This window comes from Chamaea fasciata, unplaced genomic scaffold (assembly GCF_029207755.1).
Source record: "Chamaea fasciata isolate MVZ Bird 193981 ecotype frontalis unplaced genomic scaffold, bChaFas1.0.hap1 SCAF_2, whole genome shotgun sequence".
Taxonomy (NCBI): Eukaryota; Metazoa; Chordata; class Aves; order Passeriformes; family Sylviidae; genus Chamaea; species Chamaea fasciata.
The window spans coordinates 65,420,095-65,445,182 of NW_027094087.1; positions in this window are offsets into that span (position 1 = coordinate 65,420,095).

The window sequence follows — 25,088 nt, forward strand, 5'->3', positions numbered from 1 at the left end:
AAAAAAAAAAAAAAGCACAGATCTAGAAGAGAAATATTCCTCCAAAGGAAGAAGAATGGATTCATAAAGCTTGGCAAATTACAGTCATTGACAAATTAACTCTCTCACTGAGAGATCAATATCAGGATTGTGCTGTGACTTGGGCTTCATTCCATGTGTCCCACAAAAGGGTAAAACTCCTGCTAAACCATTCCTTTTTATTGTCACTTTAAACAAATTAATGATAATTTTAACATTCAGAGGACCTAGGAGTAGCTAATTGATATTTAGGTCTCTCCTTTTGTATCTCACCCTGAACACATAAACGTGTGCACACATGGGTGTTTGTGTGTGTGAATAAACATGTATGAAGTTGAACTAGTATTTATTGTTTCATGAGAATAATTCCCCATGGTGCACAATTGCTATTCTAGCAAATAGCCAACTGCTGTGTACTACTCTATTAAAGAAAATTCTGTGACTATATTTATGAAAGCAATGTAGAAAACCCCCAACGTTTAAAGGAAAAAGTGGAAAGAGATTGGTTAATGGTGCACTGAATGTACCAGGGTTTGGCCCAGTACATCCCCACTGTTTTTTCAGGCCAACCTCAATTGCCAGAAGGTGTCACATTCTTGTCCACATCAGAGTTTCCTAGCATATACACCTATATATTTTTGCACCAATGTCAGTCCTATCTTTCACTTTGCCAAAATATTCATCCAATATTGGAGTAACGCCTTTCATTAAACATGCAAAATTCTGCACAGATCCCACCCTCTGAAGAGAAAAATCAACGGTCATCCTTTCAGCAAATGGATAGAAAAAGAAGAGCCATATTTGATTGCAACCTTCAGATGTTTTCAATGGCTGATATTTTAAGTCAGTCATAAACTCAGCCTCACTGGCTTGTTAAAGAGGAATATGGCTGCTTTGCAACACCAAAGCAGTGCAAAATGGATAGAGCACATCAGTGGAAATGGTCCCAGATGTCCTAAATAATAAAATAATATACTAAATGCTTTGCCGCGCTAATGTGCCTTGTGCACACAGATCTCAAGACACCTTACAGACATTAATGAATTAAGCCCTGTAAAGTGGGTAAGTATTATCCATATTATTCCCAAAGGGAAACTGAGAAACAAAGATGTAAGATGATGGTCCAGGAAGCCTGTGACAGACATGGGAATAGAACCCAGGTCTCCTGGTCCCCACTCCAGGGCTGGAGCAACAAAACGCTCTCTAAATTCATCTGTCAGTTATTTTTTAAGTAAATTTAGTCCTTATGAAATTGACAGCCTCAAAGACCAAAATGCTTATTTAAACCACAGGACAGGTACATCATCAGCACAGGCTGAGCTCATCTTTCCTACACTGTCTCAATAATAAGCATCAACTGCACTTGTTTGGAGACTGTGGGCTGCTCCTTTTGCATCCTGCCCATTCAGCTCTCAGGTTTCTCAGTAGAGTTTATTAAACTACATACAAGGTGAAGTTTGTTCCATGAGACCTGGTAATAATAGTTGGTGACAAATATTATTTCTTATTCAAACTAAGAACTGAGAGTGATTCACCACCACTTTTGTGTGCTGTCCAGCCCATGTTTAGTAGGCTAGATTTTTGCTCAGAACTACAAAAATCATAGGTCAAATGCATCAAAACTCAGTAATATTATTAAGAAACTGGACTGTGGGGTTTACTTCTCTTATCAAAGCTTTGAACTCTCTCGCAACCGGCAGCTAAATTAATGCCAGCTTTGCCAGCACTATCATAGGATCGTTCAGGCATGAAGACACTACAGGATGTCTATGGCACTACAGCACTACAGCACTACAGCAGTCCAAGGAACTGCTCAGAGCAGAGGGAGCTCTGACCAGGTTTCTCAGGACTTTATGCAGTCAAGACTCAAAAATTTCCAAGGTTAGAGACTGGATGGCTTCTCAGAGCAACCTGATCAAATGCTTGGCTCTCCTCAGAGTGCAATTTCTTTCCACACATCTATATGGAATTTCCTCTGCTTCAGTTTATGCCCTTTCCCCACCATATTCCCCTGTGAAGGGTCTGGCTCCATCCCTTCCAAAACCGCCCACAGGCACTGCTATGGTTTTGGGTGCCCCTGCAACTACCTCTTTTCCAGGTTGAATAAATCCTGGTCCACCAGGTTCACCTTTGCAAGGCAAAACAACCTTGGTGGTCCTCCGTGGAATTTACCTCAGCTTAACAATATTTTTCCTGTACTGGGCAGCCAAACCTGGCTGCATCATTCTGGATACAGGTTACTGATTACTGAGAAGTCAGAGATTAATAATTTCTCTTTATCAGCTGTCTCCACTCCCACTGCTACTGCTCAGGATGCTGTTAGCCTCCATCACTGCCAGGGTACAACACTGGCTCAGCAGAAACCTCAGTAACGGAGTATGAGATGATAGAAGCTCTACTTGATGCCCTTTGCCAGTTTCAAATCCATTGTGTTTCTGCACAATGTTTCTGTGTTCTTATTTGCACCCTGTCCTCATGAACCTTGCCTTTATACTGCCTCTTGCACTGGAATTCCGTTATGAGTTCCAAGTTCAGCCAAGCCAGTCTCTTGATAAATCCACCAGCTTACCTGAGCATCAGTGGCCGTTCTTGAGCTTGAAGATGGTTTGTCTGAAAGACCTGCCAGTTTTCCTAATCTCCTTTTTCCTTAAATGCTGCTTCCCACAAGATCTCACCTATCACATTCCTGAGGAAACCAGAGTCTGACCATTCTGAGCCTCTGGGCTGGGCTCTGCTACTTGCCTTCCTCGTTCTCTTTAGGATGTTGTAGAGCACTGTTTAACAGCAGCTACCTCCAGGACTACCACTGACTGGCACATCCCCAGCCAGTTTGTCCAGCAGGGAAGCACCTCACTTAGCATTTGTGTTGTCTCCAGAAATGTTCTGGATTGCTTCTTTCCTACTTGTAAGTTTCTACAAGTGAAGCGATTAGGGTTTCTGATAGAGGATTTTCCAGTAGGCATTTTATAGACACATTGGAATGTCCCAGACTAACAGCACAGACCAAAGGAGGTGAGTTTGTGATTTGGGACTTGCACTTATAACCCTCCTTCTCAAAACCAATTCTAATTAGAAATACAGTGTTTTTCAAAATGAGATTAATTAATAGCACCATTTCTTCAGAGATGTTGCTGACACACTATCATTTGAAAGTTCTACATTTAAATTAGATACTTTCTGAAAAAATCATTAGCTATTGAAAACTTACAAGTTTGATGTAAAAGCTACTTGGACAAAATTTAAAACATCTATTGCGTCAGACAAACATGCTTCAAACTAGAAGTTTATGCTTATAAGTATGTCTCACTGTCTGGAAAACTCACTCAACTTACACATAAACCAATGGCATGCCTAAAAAAATTAGTCTTTGCTGAGCTGGTTTGGATTAAAATCAGTGACCTATAGGTAGAAAGCTTTGTACATCATTAGTGATTCCCCAGGGCAGCCTGGTAAACACTAATGTTATGCCTTCTAGAATGAAGCTTGTTTTCTGGAAAGATAAGCTTATTAATTCATTTTTTGACCTTTACTGAGCACTCAGGCAAGGTTGTCCACCCGCTGGACACAAAGGTAATATCTGTTGCATACATTGCTCTCAATGCCATACACATTCTACAATTAAATATTTCAACCTCTTCCTAAGGAATCCATTTCCACTAAGTAGTAAACAAGTATTGCAAAACAATATTACTCTAGATTGCTTCCTGAATGTGTATTGCAAATTAAAAATTCAATCAATTTTGCAAGGAATTTGTATTAATTTCTGAGGAGGTTGTACACAGGCAGAACAAAAATTCTGCCAGTCATAGAAGATTTTACTTTTTCGAACTTGAGAGGCACTGTAACTGCATGGAGACCGAGGAAGGAGAGCAGCAGTCAGGTCTGCTTTCTCAGGAAGCATTGCCTCCTAGAAATATTCCCAGACTCTGGATCTTGGTTCTTCATGATGCTGAACCATCAGAACAGTTTTTTTCTGTGGTTTTGGTCCAGGCCAAACAACTTCTTCCAGACATTCCCAGGCATTATTTAGGAGCCAGCAAAAACCAAGGACCATGATTAAGTGGTAGAAATTTACATGTGGCTACCCCGGAGGGTAAGGATTTTTACAACATAGATGTCAGCCATTCCACATCAATTAGTCTTGGTGCCAGAGAGAAGTCCTAAAAATATTTAAAGTTTACCATTTCAGATCTGGTCTTCTGAAGACATAACAGAGACTTTATATACTCTTTGCTAGAGTATATAAAAGGCAACAGAATTAATTTAAAAGGCAAAGACATTCTGTTTTATTTTGGAAACAAATTAAGGACTAGGGATTGCAGATTGAACAGGCAAGCTTGATCATCTGTAAAAAAAAAAGACCAAAAAACCTGAAGATTTGGGTTTAAAAAAGCTCATGGTGCTTTTTTGCTATACACAATGGTCTACTCTATTAACAAAAAGCTATGCAAACAGCCTAGTTTCTCAGCTTGCTTTGTTTCAAGGTAAAGGATGGGCTAGGGTGAAGATCTGAAGATCTGTGAGCTGCAAAAGAACATTATTTGGTTTATTTAATTTTATATTAATTGCAGTACAGTCAATGGCATTGGGGTCTTCTATACTTCAAGGCATATTCTGTTTATAGATTTAATTCAGTGACATTGTCAAACAGTTATTTTTCTTATTTTTCAAATGTGTGAGAGATAGTTACCTAGAAAGATATCTAATAATAAAGATTATGGAGGACATAGAATTGAGTAAAATGCTCTTGGCCTGGAGCTCAGAGCAAGTCAACCTTGTGTGCAAATTAAGGGATGAGAAAGAGGCATTTTCATCCAGAATCAATTATCACAAATGATCCCACAGTCATGGCCAAAATCACATTACTCACAATAAATTAAAAATACCTGGCAATTCGTTTTAAGTGCCTATAGTTTTAGATATAGAAAAAAAAAATCAAGTTCAATACAAGTAAGGAACATTCCATCTTATTATGGCCTCTACTGTGCCCTACTTTCTTCCAGTGAGAGCCTCAGCCTGCTGTGTCCATGTCCCATAGCACCCTCCATGCCCATTTTGGTGCCTCTGCTCCTCAAATGTTTCTTTCCTTCACTCTTCAGCACTCCTGTTTCCCCCTGCCATTTCTCTACATGCTCTTTTCTGTCAACCCTCCTCATACTTCAGTCAAAAATTCAACAGCTCTTCATCCTATTCCTTCTTTTACCTTGAAACAATTTGCATTGATTTACACAAGCTGAGAAACTAGGCTAAGAACTTTAAAATTGTTCCTCCAAATTTTTTCTCTGAAATTATTTATAACACACGGCACATAAAATTCCAGAGAGACTGGCAGGTACTGGCCAACATGAGGCGTAGGCAGTGAAACTGATGCATAGCTGGGTCCAGAAGCAAAGGTCAGAAAAAAAAATTCCATGACCATTTGCAAAATTACATATGGCTTAAATAGACTTAATAGGCACATACGCTTCTTATATATTCATGGAAGGTAAACGTGAGTTAAGAAGACTAATGCCAGTTAGCTTGTGTTAATGTTTGAGGAAGAAGAGGTTTAAGCCTATATTAAGGATGCAACACTTCTAAAGCCCATGGATTATTCTCTGCAGTTACTGTGTCAGGTGCCATAGGCTGGTAAATGCAGAATTAGTAAACTGATAAATGGAATACGTTGATTGCTTTTACATAACATGATACAAGTTAAAGTAAATGGTCAGCATCCTCATAAATCTTTGCTAGTGCTTTTCCACAAAGACAATTAACTAGTATAACAGCACCCTTCACTGCAATAAGTGTGCAGTCACGAGCAATGCCTTTGTGATGAAAGAACATCACATTTTAATTCTTCACACAGACACTAATTTTTAGTGGTCTACTTTCCTGTAAGAATGACTCTTTGAACAAGATAGTAGCAAAACCAAAAAAGGAAAGTTTCTGAAGTTTTTAGTCTTGCATACTTGATGACAGATTCAAAATCCTAGTGTTATTTTCAAGCCATCCTTTTGTATCTAGGACACATGAACCAACGGAGAGAAATGTTGCCACATGAGCTACATGATCAGTCTGTGCCGTAAAACACAATTTGATTTTAGGCATGAACTTGCCAAAAACCTTTCCCAGTCACTTCAATAAGACCTTTCATGTCACAAAGAATATTAAACAAATTGAAAAATGTATCTTTGAAGAAACTGTAATGCAAATATTCCAGAAGAAAATGAAGAAATATCCACAAATAAAATAAGTTGCTGAAAAATCTTTTGCTTAATTCTAATTAACACTGTTTCTGCTAGCTCATATATAGCTGGGTAAGGAGGGAATAATATTGATGCAGACAGTAGTCCTGCTTTCAGTAAGAGAGTACTCCTGTACCATCTTACTTCTTCTGTTTAGTTATGGTTATTTCTCCACGAGAAATACACCAGAGAAAGGAAAGTTGTTTTTAGAACAGCACTGAGGCAGAAAGAATGGGAAAATGTAAGGCAACTGTTCTCTGATCTTCATGTACATCAATTGCATGCAATAAATTCCCTGCTGTTTGAGCACAGACAGAATCTCAAATGCACATATACTTTTGCAATTAGAAAGTATAAACCAAATAGTGACAAACAGTGACTATTTGTTGTCTAGATTTATTTTCTGAGTAATATAACTGGGTGAAAAAAAAAAGAAAAAACAACCCGGTATTGAAGGATGTATCATTTTTAATCTCAGTGCTTTGGCTACTGCCAACATCAGATGGAGCATCGTATTGCAATAATTCAAGGATCTCTCTATTAGTTTCTCTAAGCCTTTAAAGTAAGAGAAGATGTTACAGCGGGAAATGTTAGGTTCATTCTCTAATTCTCCTCAGGTCTGGGACTTAAATTTATTTTAAGGAGAAATTCAAGGTAAGCTGTATTTTACTCAAATGCATTAATCTTTTTAACTGTTATTGTTTGATACAACATCGGCTGTGGTTTTTTTTTTTTTTCTTTTCAAAGCCTGCAATAAAAATTGTTGTTCCTCCTTTCTGCAGTTCAACTGTATTAGCAGCAGCATATTACAGCTCTGAGCTACTACCTAACCACCAACTTTGGGAAGTGGTATTCTTTAATTGCTCACATCCAGCACTTACATGTACGTGGCACTCAAAAAGGGTTAGGCATCTGAATCCTCTGGAACAGTGTCTCCGAAGGAACAATAGAAAAATCATTAGTGTGTTAACTGAAACAACACCATACTTTTCTCTCTATTGTTTAACCTTTCGTCCACATTACAAATATCTCAGTGTAGTTCTTATCTTTGACCTTGAGGGACTGTAGCTTTATCAGTGCTTCCGTTTAGATCACAGATGACCTTCAGCTGATATCATTGAGCCCTGACCTGCCTCAGTGATCTGCTCGCACAGAATACATATGCTGAACAGTGCTGGTGTGTGCAGTAGGGGTAAGTGAATTATTTACAAAAATTTGAGTTGACACCTTTTATCAAATGTGGAAAGATGAAGACAAAACAGCTGCTATTGCTGTCGTAAGCAATCTGCTGGTGATTGAATAAAAGTGTCAAGAAAATGGCTGCTTGATGGCCTTTTGTTCTCTCTCATCCAGCTTGATGTTAGTTTGAGCTGTCAGTTAGGAATCACGGCACAGTGATTTATCAATAGGCTGAGTGACCTTCCCGTGCAGCCGGCGCTACCGCGGGCAGACAGCACCCTCTGCTGCGGGCCGGCTCCGCTTCCCAGCGGGAACCGCCATCCCAAACAGTAGCCGCCTTTTCTTCTCCTTTCCTTTTTCTTTTTCTTTTTCTTTTTTTTTTTCTTCTCTTTTTTGTTCTTAATTTTCTGCCTTTGTTTTGTTTTTATCAAATCCAGAAACCTTAGCTGTGAATGTTAAAAAAATAAATAAAAAAAATAAAGGAGTGCTATAAACTGCATTCCGTATTTCCAAGCTTTCTTCTAACAAAAGGGAAAGTATCAAGTGAATCAGTCACTACTGTTCGTGCAAAACAAACTTGCTGCGATTAGACAATGGGACGGGGAAAGCCAGGGCTGTCAGACGAGGCCCTTTCGTGACGCGGGTTCGATCCGCGGTGGTTTTCTGGCACCACGTTATTTCCGCGTTACTCGCGTTTGTTCCACAGCTCCCAGTCTTACAGCTCGCAAATATCACCACGCAATGAAGCGCTGACTCCCACGCGGTCACGCTGCTTTGTTGAACCTGTGTGGCTAAAGGAGCGCTCGGGGTGTTCCACTCCGTACACTCCTCTGCAACAACCTGGTTCTCTTCCCTGCCAGCGCACCAGCTCGGGAGCATCTCGCTCCTCTCACCGACTTCCCAGTGGCAGCCGATCCCAGCGGGGCTCCTGAACTCTTGGCACGTCAGCCTGTGCCGGGGGTGCCCCCTCGCTGCCCCCGGCAGTCGCAGAAGCCGCCCCGCAGGCCGGGGACCGGCGCGGGTCGGGCACGGGCAGCCCCAGCCCGGCTCCGGCCCCGCCGCCGCTGCTGCTGCTGCTGCTGCTGCAGCTGCTCACAGACCCCGCAGTACCTGCAGCCAGACCACGCACTGCACCCACCGCTATTGGTATCTAATAATGATTATTAGAGGCTTTCAAAGACATTCGCATGACAAATTGCTTCCTGGACCAAATTTCCCCCTTCGAGATTCTTTTCATGTGTTTTTGTTAAGATTAAATTTTGCTCAGTTTTCTTCCACAGATTCACAGGTTTCTGGAGTATTCTGATTTGGAATGGACACTCTAAATGACCTTTTTTTTCCCCAGAATTTGTAGGACCAATATTCTCGTACTGAGTAGTATAGTCTAAAGGTCCATCTTTTGTTTGTGCAGATGTGATTTTTGCTTATTATTATTAATTATCAGCTAAAACAGCAATTGTTGATACTTTTAATTGTTTTATTTTTTTACTAAGGCTGAAGTAATGAGTGATTCTCTTTTTGGAGGACTCCACTTTTCATATATACATGCATGCACGCACAACACCCAGATTGCCTTTGCTTTTTCCTAGAAGTGGATTTAAAAGGGAACTAGTGGCTTGGAAGGACTAGTTTATTTTCTCTATACCTGTTGAGTTGAAAGGTAATTCTGTGAAAAAAGTTTTCCTTAAAAATTGCTATAATAAAACAACAATTAAACATCCCAGCAGCTGTCACTGCCCATAAACAAGTTTTTAATTTTTCTCTTTTTTGTTAGTTTTTCACAGCAGTTTCTATTGTTTATTTATTTGCTTCCTTTTAGGACTCAATAGTTGTGCTTGCTCATAGCCAAGGTGTCAGGTTCAGCTGAAGTTTAGTGAAGTTTTGTGACTTTTGTGCTTATTCGTCCAGGTCAGATCTTGTCGTTAAGTCCACGGCAGCAAGAAACTTCCACTGACACTAGGACCCACATTCCAGGGCAGGGACCAAAGAAAGTTAACTTGATCAAGGAGAGAGATCCCCTTGGTGGCACACAGGTGACCAGCTGGCTGGTGAGGAGAATATAGTTCAAAGGCTATCATTGGAAATCCATTTAGCATCCCAAACTGGTGGAGTGCTAAGAAAACAAGAAATATTTTACATACAAAAGGACATGAATTTCCACATGTCTGTCCAAGGCAAGTGTAGTCAGTAGCTGAATGAGGTGCTCACACTCAAGTAATTTCTTCAATCCTCTTCTGAAAAAAACAACCGGTTTTCCCCATTTATTTTTCATTGCAGTTTCACTCATTTTCCCTGCCTTGGTTTCATGGGTATGATTTCCTTTCTCTCACTATCGAGTTAGAGCCAATGCTCTGGAATAGTACAGTTATGTCAGTGCTAATCTGACAGAAGTGAAATCAGAATAATGGTCAACACTTTCTAGGAACAGAGTTGAAGCAGTCTTTGTGCTCACAGCGTGGCTACCGTGCTGCGAAACGCCTTGCTGGCTTGAATGAAGGTTACTGAACTGCAAGGTGTGCATGTGTCTTAAAAGCAAAGTTCTTTGGATCATGAGAGCCTGTAATAGGACATAAATGGACATTTCATCTATAAAATGCCTGCTCATACACTGTCCTCACACCATAGCTAATGCATCAAAATCTGAAATGGGTTCTATGTGACAATTTATTCCCCTGGTTACAGAAAATAATGTCTTGTAATATCAGTAGATTTTTCTGTAGTACCTATGTGTTCTATTAAGATGCCTTGCCAGCTTGTAGCTCACAAGCTTTATTATCAGTTTATACTATTTCAATAAAACCTGTTATTTTAGTTTGTATTTTCCTGTGTTCAAATGTTTATTCATTTAATTTTCGTGTTGCTTAGGTGCTTACTTTATTTCTCTCAAACTTAATAGCTGAGGGGAAAAAAAGTGCGTTGAATGCTCTAGTTGCAAAGATCAGCAAACGTATAAAGGGCATGTCTTTGGTGTTTGGAGTCATTTTCATAGGGATGGTGTTCATATTTTTAGTGAAGATATCGGTTATTTGCATAAAGCCTATGTGGCATCTTTCATTCAAGGATCTGAAACAATTTTGAAACCATTGAATGAGCACAGCTTCCTGAGGAGATGAGGACTTTGTAGATGGCGTGGCAGTAAAATCAGTTAAGAAGGCTACCCAGAATTTCTCCAACTGTTTTGCTTGCAAGAATTTTTAGAGTGAAAATTTTGGTGCCAAGCATCTTCTTCTTACCCTTGCTGTGTTTTTTCCCTTGCCTTTCGGCTCACATCTTCCATATGTAGCAGGCCAGCTCTGGAGACTGTAAGGCAACCCTCCCATGTCTTTGGGACATAACATAGATGTTCTCAAAGAATGCCAGAAATGCATTTCTGCAAGGATAGGGGAACTATGTGAAATTTATCTCTTGCAGACTGAGGCTGTTTTTTGGGACTGTAAGACACAGCCTGCAGGGACATGGTACAGCAGTGTTGAGGTGTGGTGAAGGGAGGACCGTTTCAAGCACACTCCTAACCAGACATTTCTGGGAGCATTTACAGAGCAATTAAAGTCCAATTTATAATTGCAGTGGGGATTTTCACCTTCAGTAAGCCTACCTCAAATCTGAATGTATTTCAAATCTCTGAAGCTATGTAAAATGTACTTTTAAGTGACTAAAATTTACCAGATTAATTCCTGAGAGATTCTATCCATGTCAGGCATGCCCCATCACAACTGCAAATGGCTGTTCTTGCAACAGGAACTGAAATTCAGATTATCTAAATGTAGGTATCTACACTGCAGCCATTCCTGTGTAAGTAAGTGTGTTGGAAAGGGAAACATGGAGACAAATGGGATATTAACTATGTAAAAGAGTATTTGTAGGGAGACAGACTAGATCTCGGGATAAGGATGCTGGGCAGGCACTTTGGGAGAAGAGTTTGGACAAGAAGCTCTATGGTGGAAAAATGGGGTTTATGTATCTGTTGTTGAAAACCCTGAGGGAATGAGACTGAGCATGATTTGTGGAGAAAATAGAGAGCTAGTGTTAAAATTTTGTAGAAAAGTTCAGCTTGGAGGAAGGAGGTGACCTAAGTCAAAAGTGTGAAGCTATGCATAATTTGTGCCCAGAAGTGCTGTTCTCCCAGAGAACGGCAGGAAAACCAAAGCTCCTTGGTCTGATGAGAGCCAGTGTCTATGAAAACCACCACATTATCCACACAAGGCATCTGCACTGTGAAATTCTCTTTATTTGCACGCCCCGCATAACTCATGATGTATTCAGCGAAGAGGATGAACCTGCTGCGCTAACAAGACAAACACAGTAATCTGGTATTCCTACCCATTAACTCAAGTGGCTAATGTTTTTGTGATTGATGTCCACCATCCAGAAAGCACTAGTGATGGCTGTTCATATGACATAAAGTGACAGTTCTGGGTGGGATTTTTTTTTTTCAGTTTATTGTTTTAGGAATAACCCAAAATGTGGTAAAAGAACTTCATGAGATTCTGTCAGTCAAAAACTGTGAAACATCAAAATTAAGGTTACTTCTGAGAACTTTAATTTGCTCCTGCATTTAAGAACTCTTAAACTGGCACCATCACATTCTATCTTTCCCCTTGCTTCATTGAACTCATGTTAAGGCTAATGCTCAGTTAACAAACAGGTTTTCAATATTGTTGCCTCCTCACTGTTCAGCATATGAACAAGGGCTGTGCTGCACACAATTCAAATCCTGCTCTGAACACAGAATTTCCCCAAGGGCTTCTTTTTAAAACTTTCCTAACACCTCTGGGAGATGAGTATCATTATTCCCATTTTACAGTTGGGAATAATCGTACAAAGAATTTGGGCCTCAAAGTATTCACCAGTTTGCAATGTTCAGTTTAAGAAAAACAAAACCAAGTATTTATGAGCATGTAGCATTCTACAGTAAAATTACAATTTACTTCAATTTGAGTTGTGAATGCTTATTGCTTCTGTAAATCAGACTCCAGACACCCATAACATAAGAAATACACAATTATTGACCACCTGTTCAGTGACTTGCCAAGCATCCCACAGGAATTCCCTGACAGATGCACTGATAGAGTGAAATTCCCTGTGGTTGCATTCAGCTCCCTTAACCATGACACCTTCTCTCCTGTTTTTGCAGTCTCTTATGTTGGCCACTACGCGTGGGATTATTTCATCAAATCTGAGCCACCTAGAAGTTAGCCCCAAGCTGGTCATCATGCCTCTCTCTTGCAAAAGGGAGATTGGCTGAACCACTAAACCTCTGTAGGCATAAATGGGATGGGAGAGTAGGTGTCTGTCCTTACCCACTGGCTACAGAAAGATTCCAGACTAGCTTAATTATTAGCACCCAACATCTAGAAGGTTAATTTATGGTAAAATAAGTCCTTCCCAGTATTACTTTATTATCTGTAAGAAAATAAGTAGGCAGCATCAATTCTTCACAAAAATCTGATAAGTGTCCAGTACTCAGGTTAACTTTTTAAAATAAATACAGCAACATTTATGCAGGTGGAGCATATAAATAAAAATAGTCTCATAATAGTGTAGTCAGGGTAAATTAAACCATAATTATTATCAACCCTAACTACCCAACCTTATATCATCTATACAGCTTCTGAAGGTAGTTTAGTCACATTCTTGCAAAATTTGCTTTGCAAGTAAAACCCTGCTTAACTCAGGCAGGACGTGTCCTTGTCTCAGCCCTCTTTTTCATCTCTTATGCACATTACTGCCCATATTATCACATTTTGTGATAACAATAAAGAGCCCATGTTCCGTATCCTAGCAGAAGGTGGAATTTTTAATCCATAATCTGTTCAAATTCAAAGCCCAGGTCCAAGTCTTTGCTGAAGGCTATGTGATCAGCAACGCTTAGATAAAAAAGGGTAACAGAGCTTGAAGCCAAATTTTGGGGAGTCTAGGAAGTCAATTCTATCATAAGTGACTGTGTTCTCTGTCTAACTAATGGAGAGAAATAGATGATTTTAAAGACCCTCAGAACGGAATTTTGCCTGCTTAAATCTAGGCATCTGGATTTTACCCCTGGAATCTGACTCCTAGAACAACGAAAAGCAAAGTGATCCAGCATTGATCCATTCTTCTCCAAGTGAAAAATCAAGCCTATGATCTTGACACAACACTGAAATCTGTCAATAAATTCTAATATTTTGGAAAAGGCTGCCTCAAGATGCCATAGAAACAAAGATGCCAACAAAGTCACAAAGATCAGTAGAGAAGCCAGCACAGCCTTTATAAGAGGTTATTGCTAATGTTTGGGATGAAAGAATCATCCAACTCCAACAAAAGTCAACGTGCACTGCTTATTTGTCATTACCACTCCTCTAAACAGATTTTGAAGTTTGGACAATTTACAGTTGCTGTATCAAGTGTCTTTGCCAACCCCATGTGCTGCCTTCGTACTTTTACTGGTATGAAATGATAGGGTGCTCTCCAACAGCAAGGTCTTGGAGCAGTGGCACAAATGCAGCAGAACAGCTGCTGGTGTGAACACCTGGTGCATCTCCAGATATCCACAATTGACTGCACAACAACCAGGTGCACTATATTGGCTGCACACCTGAGGTGTATCAGTTATAGAAAGTGGTAGACTGCAGTACTGCTGTCTTCTGTGGCAAAGAATGCATGTTCATACCCCCAAAACAAGAATAATTAAGCAGAGAAAAAAAGGTAGGACTGCTGGTATAGAGTGGGTTCCAGCTGAGTATGTGCAAACACAATGCACAGAAATACTCATCAATTTCTCACTGATTAAATGCCCCAGCCTGAGTCTTCATATATCATATCAGTGCAAAACTTCATCAAATGCAGGAACAGAGACAGGTAGGTCTTGTCAGGATTTACAAAAGACACAGGAATACAGCTAATATCCAATAGAGCATTGTCTCTGTGTGCTCCATTTATTTTTTCTAAGATGTTGTTCAAAAAGGTGCAGCCAGAGTCATCCATTTCATGGATTAAAAAAGTGAATCTTTTCCAAACTGCAATATTTTTTATTTCACATTGTCTTCAATCGCTAGTCTTCAGTGTGCAGGGATAGTTGTCTGCCCTAAATCTCATGTACGGATGCATCATGACTTCTTCATAAAAGGACAGTAGAATGTTGAATAATATGTAAATTTTATGTTGTAATGAATTGGGTCCTAACATCTTTAAAGGTCAGACACCTGATATAATACATCATGTCCTTTAATATCAACTACAAAATAACTGTAATAAATTTTGCCAGTACCATATCCTCACACGCTGTTACCCACAAAGAAGCACCAAAGGAAATGTGTCATTTGTCAAAACATGTAGGGAAGGTGATGTGTGTACAAGTAATTTTAAAAGTATTGCTAAGGTTAGGCATAGTTATACAAGTTACAAGGTTGACTCTTCAGGGAAGTAGCCCATTGTCAACAAGCCTGTTGCTTAAATTCCCTAGAAGATTCATAAAGCCACAAGGCTATTTTTTTTACAGTGAATTCACCTCTAATGAAATGTCTGTGAATTAAAATTAGCTAGCAAAAGCCGGACACTTGGCAAATCGAAATTATTGCTGTTGATGTAGAGTTAACAAAACACTAGTTTCGTTTTTAACTTTAAAACCAGTCTTTTTCGTCACAAATTCAGTAAAGCCTGTAAGAGCACTCTTTAGGCTCAAAAGTTAAACATGTTTAAATACCTCCTTGAAAAGGAAAATCATCGACTTATGTTTCAATTTAAGCACATCCTTAAATGTTTAATATACGAGGTACTGAGCAGTTAAGTTCAGTAGGTATTTCCTTAGCAGAGTATCTCCTGGCAATACTGATGCTAACAGGAGGACAGATAGATAAAAATGTGAAATACACACAGATTTTGCATACTGTGATGACTGTACCCAAGATTCCTTGGGCACAGCAGAGTGTAAAAAAGATAGGGCAAGCACACAAAAAAAATATGCTGCTCCCTGATAAACTTTGACAAAGATAATATGTGGTATGCTTAATATCCACCATAAGAAAAATGGACAACTGGGGATACAAGCATCATAAAGTCACCCCAAGACAGCCAATTTACTGCTCCTTCACAGTCTGCACAGATAGGCAGCAAAGACAAGCAGTACACATACTCACTGCTTTCTTCTCTGTCTCAATTTGTGCCTACTGTTCCTTGTCTTTGAAATGTGAAGACAGCAAACTGTCTTACAACCTATGTGAGTGGCCAAACCACCAAACTGTACTTTACAGAAATAATAAAAATATGAAGTGTCCCTGACCTTCTAAAAGACAGCAAAAGGAAACTCAGGATCATGTCAGCACAAGAAAAGATAACACCAACCATAGGTTATGCCACTGACAAAATTTTGACACTTAACTAAAGGGAACTTCCACCTAGGTCAATAAATGGTTTGTCGTTGCACTATCTTCCCCATCATAGTTCTAAAAATATGGCACTTGATCCTGGTCTTCCAGTATGCCCCTCCTCATATGGCTGTCCTTTCTCCCACAGACACAGAGTAGGATTGAGATTCTGCTTCACATTCACTCAGATTTAGCCACATCCCATACAGTAGCTACTTGAGAGTTACGTGTCTAAGTTCCAGTCACAGCCAACAGAAAGATCTGGGCCTTGATTCCTTTGCATGTGTGGCAGCTTCTGGTACCACCTGAGTCACTCTGAAGTATCTCAGTGAACCTCACGCTGCTGCTTCCAAAGGTCTCACTAGAACTGGGCATGTATGCACGGAGCATGCATGGTACAGCTGACTACCCTGTGGGCTTAAACACCCAGCTCAGGAACAGATGTCTGCAGTGTAGGCCTAGGCATTTAGATAAGAGAGCTTTCAGCTGCTCCTACACTTACTGTTTTCCTTCGATAAGACCTATTTAGCCAAGATCAAACTGTCCACCCTTTATAAATAATGGCCTTCTGAGAGACTGTCTGTTGCTGGGAACATCTAGAACTCTGAATGCCAGGCAGGAGTGGTGAATGAATAGGTTTCATTTCAGCCCTAATGAACAACTGCTTTCTCATTAACCACAACATGAAGCCCCGACAAGAAGCTCTTTAACAATTAAACCTCAGAGGAATGAATGTGATGCTATTTTTTGCATTTCTTTGTTTCCACTCATAATGTATTGTTATAGTTCATATTATTTCTCTGTTCTATGGAGTTATAGGCATGGTCAATGGCAGAAAAATAGTCCCAGGAGAGAAAGCCCATATGAACAGGAAATGTAGAAGGGAGGTTTCCTTTTGGCCCTCTTGCAGCATGAAGAGATAGACCTGAACAGAAACAGCATGAGAAATAGGGAATAAAAAATGAGATTTCAGTCTATATAGTTGGCAGATTATACTTACCTACCTTGCAAAAGTCTTTGGGAAATTACTGCTGAAGCCTCTGTAGCCTTTTACAGGGGATGAAATGTGCAAATTGTTACTTTTATACATATTTCCTAAGATACATTCTTCCTTTGATACCAGCACATAACCATTATGTATTAAAGAAAGAAGATATTTCCCCATTAGTGTAAAACAGATGTATATTATAGGATTAGCACCTGAAGAATATAATTTTAATTTTGCCATTTCAGAAAGAAGCCTTAATTCATAAATGTTAATGACACTGGGGAGTAACAGTCTTTTCCCTGGAGAAAGATTAGACCTTATATCATATTGGATATTATTGGACAGAATTTCAACTCAGATTTTATTGTTGTGTGCATTTGATGATTTTTTTTACAGTTGATTCCATTATGTAAAAATGTTTACTTACATGAAATATTTAAATTTGAATATAAATGACATAAACAAATTTTTTTAACCATGTAAACCATTTCTGTTAAGGCATTGCAGTTCACTCTCCAAAAGTGTCTATAGAAGGGTCTATTGGAGGCATTTTTTACTTACTAGTGTTGTTTACCACAATGTGTGATGCACAATCTTCTAAAACTGTTTCCTACATTTTAAATTAATTCTAATATAGGTTTATCAGTTCCTTGTTATGGTGCAGAACTTATATTAAATTCTGTGATCCATAAAACCTTTTTTTGAATGACACATAGTTTAGTTTTTCATTTAGAGGCTATAAAAGTGTTCACAAAAGTTATGTTGGAAAAAAAATGATTGAAAGTGCTAAAACACTGTACAGAATATAAAATCCTTTCATAGACTTTTTATGACACATGAAACATGAGTCTTAAAGGTTTAATGTTACTGACTTTTATACAAGGCTTTTTAATTCTTGATTCCAGTTATGGTTCTGCAAATGAACTGTGACATTAAAAAGAATCAGGCTGGAACTGCCTTAGCTTTCTCTCTAGATGAGTTTCTCCTGACCATGAAGGGTTCACATAATCTGCCCCACCCTGCCCACGTCTGGTTAGCACTAACTTGCTATAGCAGCAGCCAAGTGTAAATCCTGCACTGCATTAAATCTGCCTAACACAACACATCCTACTCAAATTTGTCATTTAGGTTAGGTGGGCCTGTAAATTGTTAAGAAGGGTGAAGTGTTACTTAATTTCCCTTTCTCTTAATATTTAATAGTGTGCTTCAACAATTGGGCACGTGATTTAATTGACTGAATACAGAACCAGCACTGATATAGACTCAAATAAAGAGAGACAAGGCCAGTTACTGCATTATTTGCATAGGGGGGAAGAAGCTCATGCTGTTGGGACCAGTGGAGGAACAGGTTCTTGCACCTTCTAACAGCTAAAGGAAGCCAAATATTCACACACGGACCGCTCTCCCCGCTCAGCAGATTTCTAGGACTGTCCAAAGGAGTAGTGTCACACATTCCCTGGGCCTTTTTTGGGGGGATGCGTCTCTGGAAGACAATTGTACGCAATATGTTCTCAGCCAAATGTAGCCATGTGCAGCTGGAGGGCTTCCCCAGCACACCAAATGACCTGCAGTACACACACCACAACAGGGATTACTCATGGGGGAAAGAACTGCAGTCTTCTTGCTCTCCTAGAACACAGATATGCACCTTGGATAATCCCATTTTGCCTGACAAGCAGATCGGCTCCATTGCCCCAAGGATTTACGGAGGCCTGAGAATGACTGAACTCGGGTTTTCTTTGATCTGGACATTTGCAGCTGCCTGCTTCAACTGGTTTATCTGAGCAAGTTATCCTAGCAAGTTTTCTATACAATCAACAGAAAGAAAAAGGATGTGACTAACCCCATCTTGAAATAAGTATCTTACACCATTAGAAATGCCTACTTCTCTCCACAAAAGCAGCTAGGATGACTAAGTCAGATGTAGATTTACATTTTGGATCTCAGCCTTTGAGTCACTGACAGCAGCCAGTCGAGAGAACACTGCAGTAGCTGACTGTGCCATGCAAGGGCTGTGTCTTGCAATTATTCCCTACTGTTTGCATCTGTGCAACTAAAGTTCCTTTATCTCCAAACACAACAGCCCTGTCTCTACTTCTTATTGAGAAGAGCCCTCAGCTTATGCAGAATTCTGCCCAGCTATCATTAAAGAAACACATAAGAGCCCAAGCTGTGGCTCCTATTTGCCACAACTTATTTGGACAAGATGGGTGATTCTGGACTGTGCTTAAGGCCAGGCCCTAAACCTGTTTACTTGTCTACTCGTACAGGTACAGTCATAAGCTGCAGGTGAAGAGAGCCTTTAGCTTGCTAGCAGGTGCAAATGTAATATTATCAGTAGATGAAACGACTGGCTGGGACTCAGTTCCAATTGACTTTGGGACTTGATGGAATCAAAATATTTGCTGTAGATTCTTGTTCATGCTTGCTTTATATTTCATTACAAAATTATTATAGCTGCAGTATGCACACTTAACAAATTTCAGAGTATGTCATATTATAAATTATTGAAAGGGAACCTCACTATTCTCTACAGGGTTCAAAAACCTCAATAAAAGTTTTCTGGCTTTCTTTTTTTCTTTAAATCCAATTACCAAGCGGCAAAAACACATTTACAGCAAAAGTTAATAGTGCATGATTGTGAAGCAACAATCTAGTTCATAAGCACTCTGTCCAGCAAATGTTATGAGCAGTGTGATTCAGCTGCTGATGAAGAAAAATTCAATGCTGTTACCACAGTACATTGATCCATTCTGAACTAATTTCATAATTCCAGGGTTTGCATTGGTTGCTCTTGAAGATTTGACAAGCATATTAAGGGCAGACAGAAAAAAATTATATATTGTACATTGACATTAGCATCCAAACTTTGTTTTCATTTTACTTTTTAAAGGTTATTTATTTATATCTCATCTAAAGGACATGTTTGAGTTGCATTTGTTGGAAGACATATTATCTTTACGGTGTGAAGGAGACGAAAAGAAAAATAAAGCTGCAAAGTGCCATGAAAAGATGTCTGCTGCAAGAGCAGTATTTCTCTCCTGACAGAAAAGCTCCATGTTCTTCTTCCAAAGCCCCTCACTAAACTCAGAAACATTGATCCAGACATTTCTATTGCTTCCTTGCTCCACAGGTTGATTACACACCTCACAAAAACTCAGAGCTGTTGTAAATTTTCAAAGAAGAGAAAGCATACCACTTATCCACACTGCAGTAGCATGGCATTTTCACTTTCCTTATAGCTTCCCCACCCACCATTTCCATTCAATGTCAGACAGATTAAGGTATTAAGTTATGTTAAGTTGTAACGTAATGTAAATACAAATTAGAAGTAAGGTCTTGCTCTCAAATATCTGTAAAAGCCTTCCAGTAATTAGAAGAGTCCTTTTTCATGATATATCACAAAAAGCAAAAAAATTGTGCTGAAAGAACCAAGGTCAAAATCTGGATTTTTTTTTTTTTTCCCTGATCAGTGCTTGAATAAAAGTTGCAGTGCCCAATTTCAGGTGGAGGTATACTGGGGAAGGGGATCATTTTCTTACAGTGGGTCGTCTTACAGTCTCAGGTCTCTCTTTTCTCCTTGCACTTTTTTTTCAGGACTTCCCCACTTCAATGCAGCCTTTTGGAGTTTCTCTCTGTAAACCATCCATTTAGTCAGAACAAACCTATATTCAAAGCTTCCTTTTTCCTTGTTCTCAGTGTTGTTCTAATACATGACTTCTGAGGCGAGAAAAGACATTTTCTCAAGTATTTTGAGGAAAGGAAGGTTAGAAATGAAAATAGCACCTAGACAAGCATTATCTCTTGGGCAAATGTTTTTACAAAACAGATAAGGCATTTTTTTCCTCAAAAAAAAGCCAAAATATCAGAATCAAAATAATTGTTAACTACAGTTAGAAATGTTGAAAGCAATTGTAACCAACTGGACTATATGAGAGAGGCTGAAATATGACAAAAGAAGACATTTTCTTAAGCTATTTAATTAAGGTAGTGATATGGGATTGGAGAAAAAGTGAAAAGAAGAATTACAAGAGAGCAAAGAAATTTTTTATAGGAAGAAGTGAGTTGACTCCTTGCCAAAATTCAGTAAAGGTACCTAAACCCCATGAATGCTGAAAATTAACACAGGAGTGCCACTTGGCTGTAAAGTAGAGCAATAGAGAAACAATATTAAAGCAGGAATAACAGCACTACTAAGAAAAGCAGAACTAGAAGGAAGGAGATGAGTAGTCAAGTAAAGTTTTTTGCTATACCACTGTAGATACTTGCTGCTGACTCCCATGCTTTCAGAATTCACTTTCATTCTGTGTTTCTTTCCTTGAAAATTTCTTTTACCCCTAATTTACATTTTCTGCTTGTCCCTAAAATTCTTTTCAAGATGAATAATCTTTTCTGTTACTGTGTGTTGTTTTTCTAAATGTATCCTCAATTTCTTTGCATAGAAAATCTAGTTTATATTTTTTAACTAAAGGAAATTCCAAGTTTCCTCTAGATTTGTCTGTCAAAATCCACGTGAAGGTGACTTCATTACCTTACTTGAAATTACTCATTCATCTTTTTATATGATTATTATTATTAGGATACCCAGCTGCAGATACACTTCAGCTTTTATTTCCATTGAATTTAATTTGAATCAAGTTGTGATTACTAGATCCAAGATCAGCTCTTCTATTTTTTCTGAAAGAAAGTCTAAACCAGCATTGTCTCTTAGTTCAGGAAGAGTTGGGGAAAAGTGTGCTGGATGTGTACCATTGCATGTAGATTTCCAGGCACTTGCTGTTGTCTCTGTTGGGACTGGGCTAATGGGAATTCTGTTTGAGTGTGATAAAGTCATTCTTATATTGCTATTAGCACCACTTAATCTAGTACAGCCAGGCTTTCTTCTACAATGAGAAAAAAACTAACTCATACTGACTGAACTTCCAAGACTTTCCTTCTCTCTTACTGCAATAAAGGATTGCACACAACTCAAAACAGAAGAAACACATTTATAGCTGACTCCTAGCCCCAGACCAGGATGTCCTTTATCTTTGTTTTTTTATGATTCTGGGTCAGATTCTTTCTTTTCCCTGGAAGCACTCTCTCCTGGGATCTGCAAAGACATATGCTTCATGTGGGAGGCCGGACCAGGAGGGTCACAGCTGTGGGAGCCAGCCAACAGAGACCAATAATTTCTTTGCCTGGACTGTGTACCATCCACTATGCCTCCTCAATATGGATATTTTTCCAGATGGTATTTTAACTTACACGTATCATTTTAAATGCTTTAAAAAACCCCGCAAATATATTATTAAATATGGAGCCTGTGAAAAGCTGCCCTTGGCTGGTAGGATTTGAATCTTGTCCATGGTGTTGATCTATTCTGCCTGCAGAGGGAATTAAATTAATGTCAAAGTCTCCTGGCCAATACATATCTACATCCACAAAATGGAAAGCATCTTGATTCTTGCAATAATGGTACTGAGCTGACTAAAATAATATCCTTTTCACTGCCATTATACTAACACAATATAATTGGGGAATTGCTAGTGTCCCTATATTTAATTTTAGTGCCTCAGCAAATGATCCTAATAGCCTAATGGCTAGATGCTGCTGTTGCTAATGCTGTTCAATTGACTAGGTTTCAAAGTGTATCAATGAGTCTTTTAAGTATCCGCTAGAGCTGTAAGGTTTCAGATTACAGCTCTTAAACTACATGTGATCTCTAATGAAAAAAAAAGGGAAAAAGAAGGAATTGATAAAGCAAGCTAAGGCAGCAAAGTCAGCAAAAATTGTGCACGCGATCTAACTTCACTCTATAACCGGGTGAGCACAGAAATTACATTTGGTCACTAAATAATGCACCTGGGAAAGTAAGAAACAATGCGAATAATAATCCATTTTTTAATAATTAAATATTAGCTAGGCCATAATGATGATTTTTTTCATAGACTATAAGTATAATCAGGGGATTTGTAAACAAAAAAATTGCCTTGTAACTTTTTATTAAAATTATTCACATATCTAGTATTGATCCTGATTTGTGCATGTTAAAACAAATCTCCTTGGGTAAAATATTCTTAAAGTCAATAATATGCTGTAATCTCATGTGACACTAATAAAATAACACAAATGACAATTCATTTTTGTTTACTTGTCTCCTCTTTAATGGATTGATAAATTTTGTTAAAAAAAACCCCAGCAACTAGATCTTGGTGCATAGTAGGCATATTTCTAAAACAGTTCTGATTGATTTTTTGAGTCATTTTTTGAAGAAACAATCAATCTCAAGAACTCTTTCCTGAAACATATTTTAATGGCTGTTGATGTATGCTGTGCATTTCACAAACTCCAAAAATGCCGTGCTGAAGGTCTTAATCCGGCAAAAACTTTACATTTGCCTCCCCCAAGCACTTGATTTCTCCAAACATGCAAGCAGCTCCAGTGAGGCACAGCTGATTTCACAGATTTCAAGTTAAGCATATGTGTTTGCAGATTCTAGCCTAAAAGAAGCTGAGATGTCACAGAAAACAATTCTGTCATAATCAGAGTTTATCTGTCAGCAATGCCAGCTGTATTTATTTCAAATTACCCCAAATTAAAATTGCAGCTATTACCATTCCTCAAGAAGCTGTACTTTGCAGCTTCTCGGAAAGAGAATAGGAAATGGTGAAAGTGCTGTCACAATAGTGCTAAGAACTACAAGTATTCACTGAGAGAAAATGAGCAAACATGAAACTATTCTGCCAAAGACAATATTCCATCTCCTCAGTTACAGGAGAAAAATAAGCTAGTTTACTCCACCTGTACAAACTGCTAAAAGGAAGCAGGGTTTCGAGGTGTTGCGATGCCTTTGAATTTTGTAGGTATGGGCAAATATTTTCTTAGGAGTAATCGTAGTAGTCTCAGCTGATATTTTGATGTTCACATAACAGAGCTAAGAGCTCACTAAATGGCAGAAAAATAAAGCCTGAATGAGGAAATGCCACCAACCTCTCTTTTCAGAGTGGAGGTGGATTTGGAAGTGGAGTGTTCACTGGACCAGAATGCAAAGTGCCATTGGGTGCAGTAGAAACATTCACAGATGCAATCTATGGATAAACATGCTGTCCTTTTGCACTGACAACTCCAGGCACTTAGTTTCCTATGACTGTGTATTTGGGCTGTCCCTAACTCCCCAGTTACAGAGATTCAGATGTGACTCAACAGCACCGAAATGAAAATGAGCTAAAGAAAGCCAAACTGTTGCCTCTTTTAAACAGAACCTTCTGGGGTATTTTATTTTTGGTTTTGTTTTGGGGTTTTTTTGTCCGGTTGGTTTTTTGGGTTTTTGGGGGTTTTGGGGGTTTTTTTTCGTTTGGTTGGTTTTTTGTGGGTTTTTTTTGGGTTTTTTGGGGTTTTTGGGGGGTTTTTTGAGGGGGTTTTTTGTTTGTTTTTTAATTCTAAGAAGAATCTCTGCCTTAAAGATTTTCTGGACCAGAAAGGATATTGTCAATGCCTGGTAATTTTTAAATTAAAAAAAAAAACAAACAGGAAAGGCTGCAATTAAACAATAAATTTATTACAAAATCAGAGTACTGCCACTTATTTTAGTTTATTGCTTATGAAGTAATCTAAGAAATTCTTCCTTGTGAACAAAACCAAATAAAAAATTTTTGTATGTAAACCATATCAATTTAACAAATTACATATCCTGAAAATTCTGATTTAAACCAGAATTAAATTCTCTTACTAAACAAGTTTTCAGTGTTGCTACTCTGTTGTGTTAAGATCTAATCCAGAGACAGGTTAACCTTTATGCTTTCTGCTATCTGTAGGTATGCATTGACTGAAATACCTCCCTACCTCTTCCCAATTCAATTTAAGGAAACAGATTACTTGAATTACATTACCTATTAAGTCCTTTGCTTTGCTTTTGCCATAAACAACCCCACTTCTAGTCCTAAGCTCCAAGAAATTCCATCTGGCCCCCCACTGTTCCTTAAAATAAACACTGCCTCTTTTATTATTTGCAGTCCTGCCATCTCTCTACTGAAACAAAAGGGTAGATTGTCTGCTGGAGGAGACACCTGGAAAGTGCACAAAGTACAAAGGCCAGAATTCAAAGGAGTTCCCAGCGTATTCAACAAGCAATTACTTCTGCTTCTGATGGGAGACTGTCATCTTCAAACACGAGGCATTCTTTGGAAAGATTAGTCCAAATTACATTTTATTACATTGGCCTTTTTGGACGGCCTAAACTTCATCTCGTTCTTATTCTAATGGAATTCAATCAAGGGTATTAATATATTGTTTATGACATGTTTGGAGTTCTTGTGTTATCAGCACACATTCATGAGAGGAGCTTCAAACAGT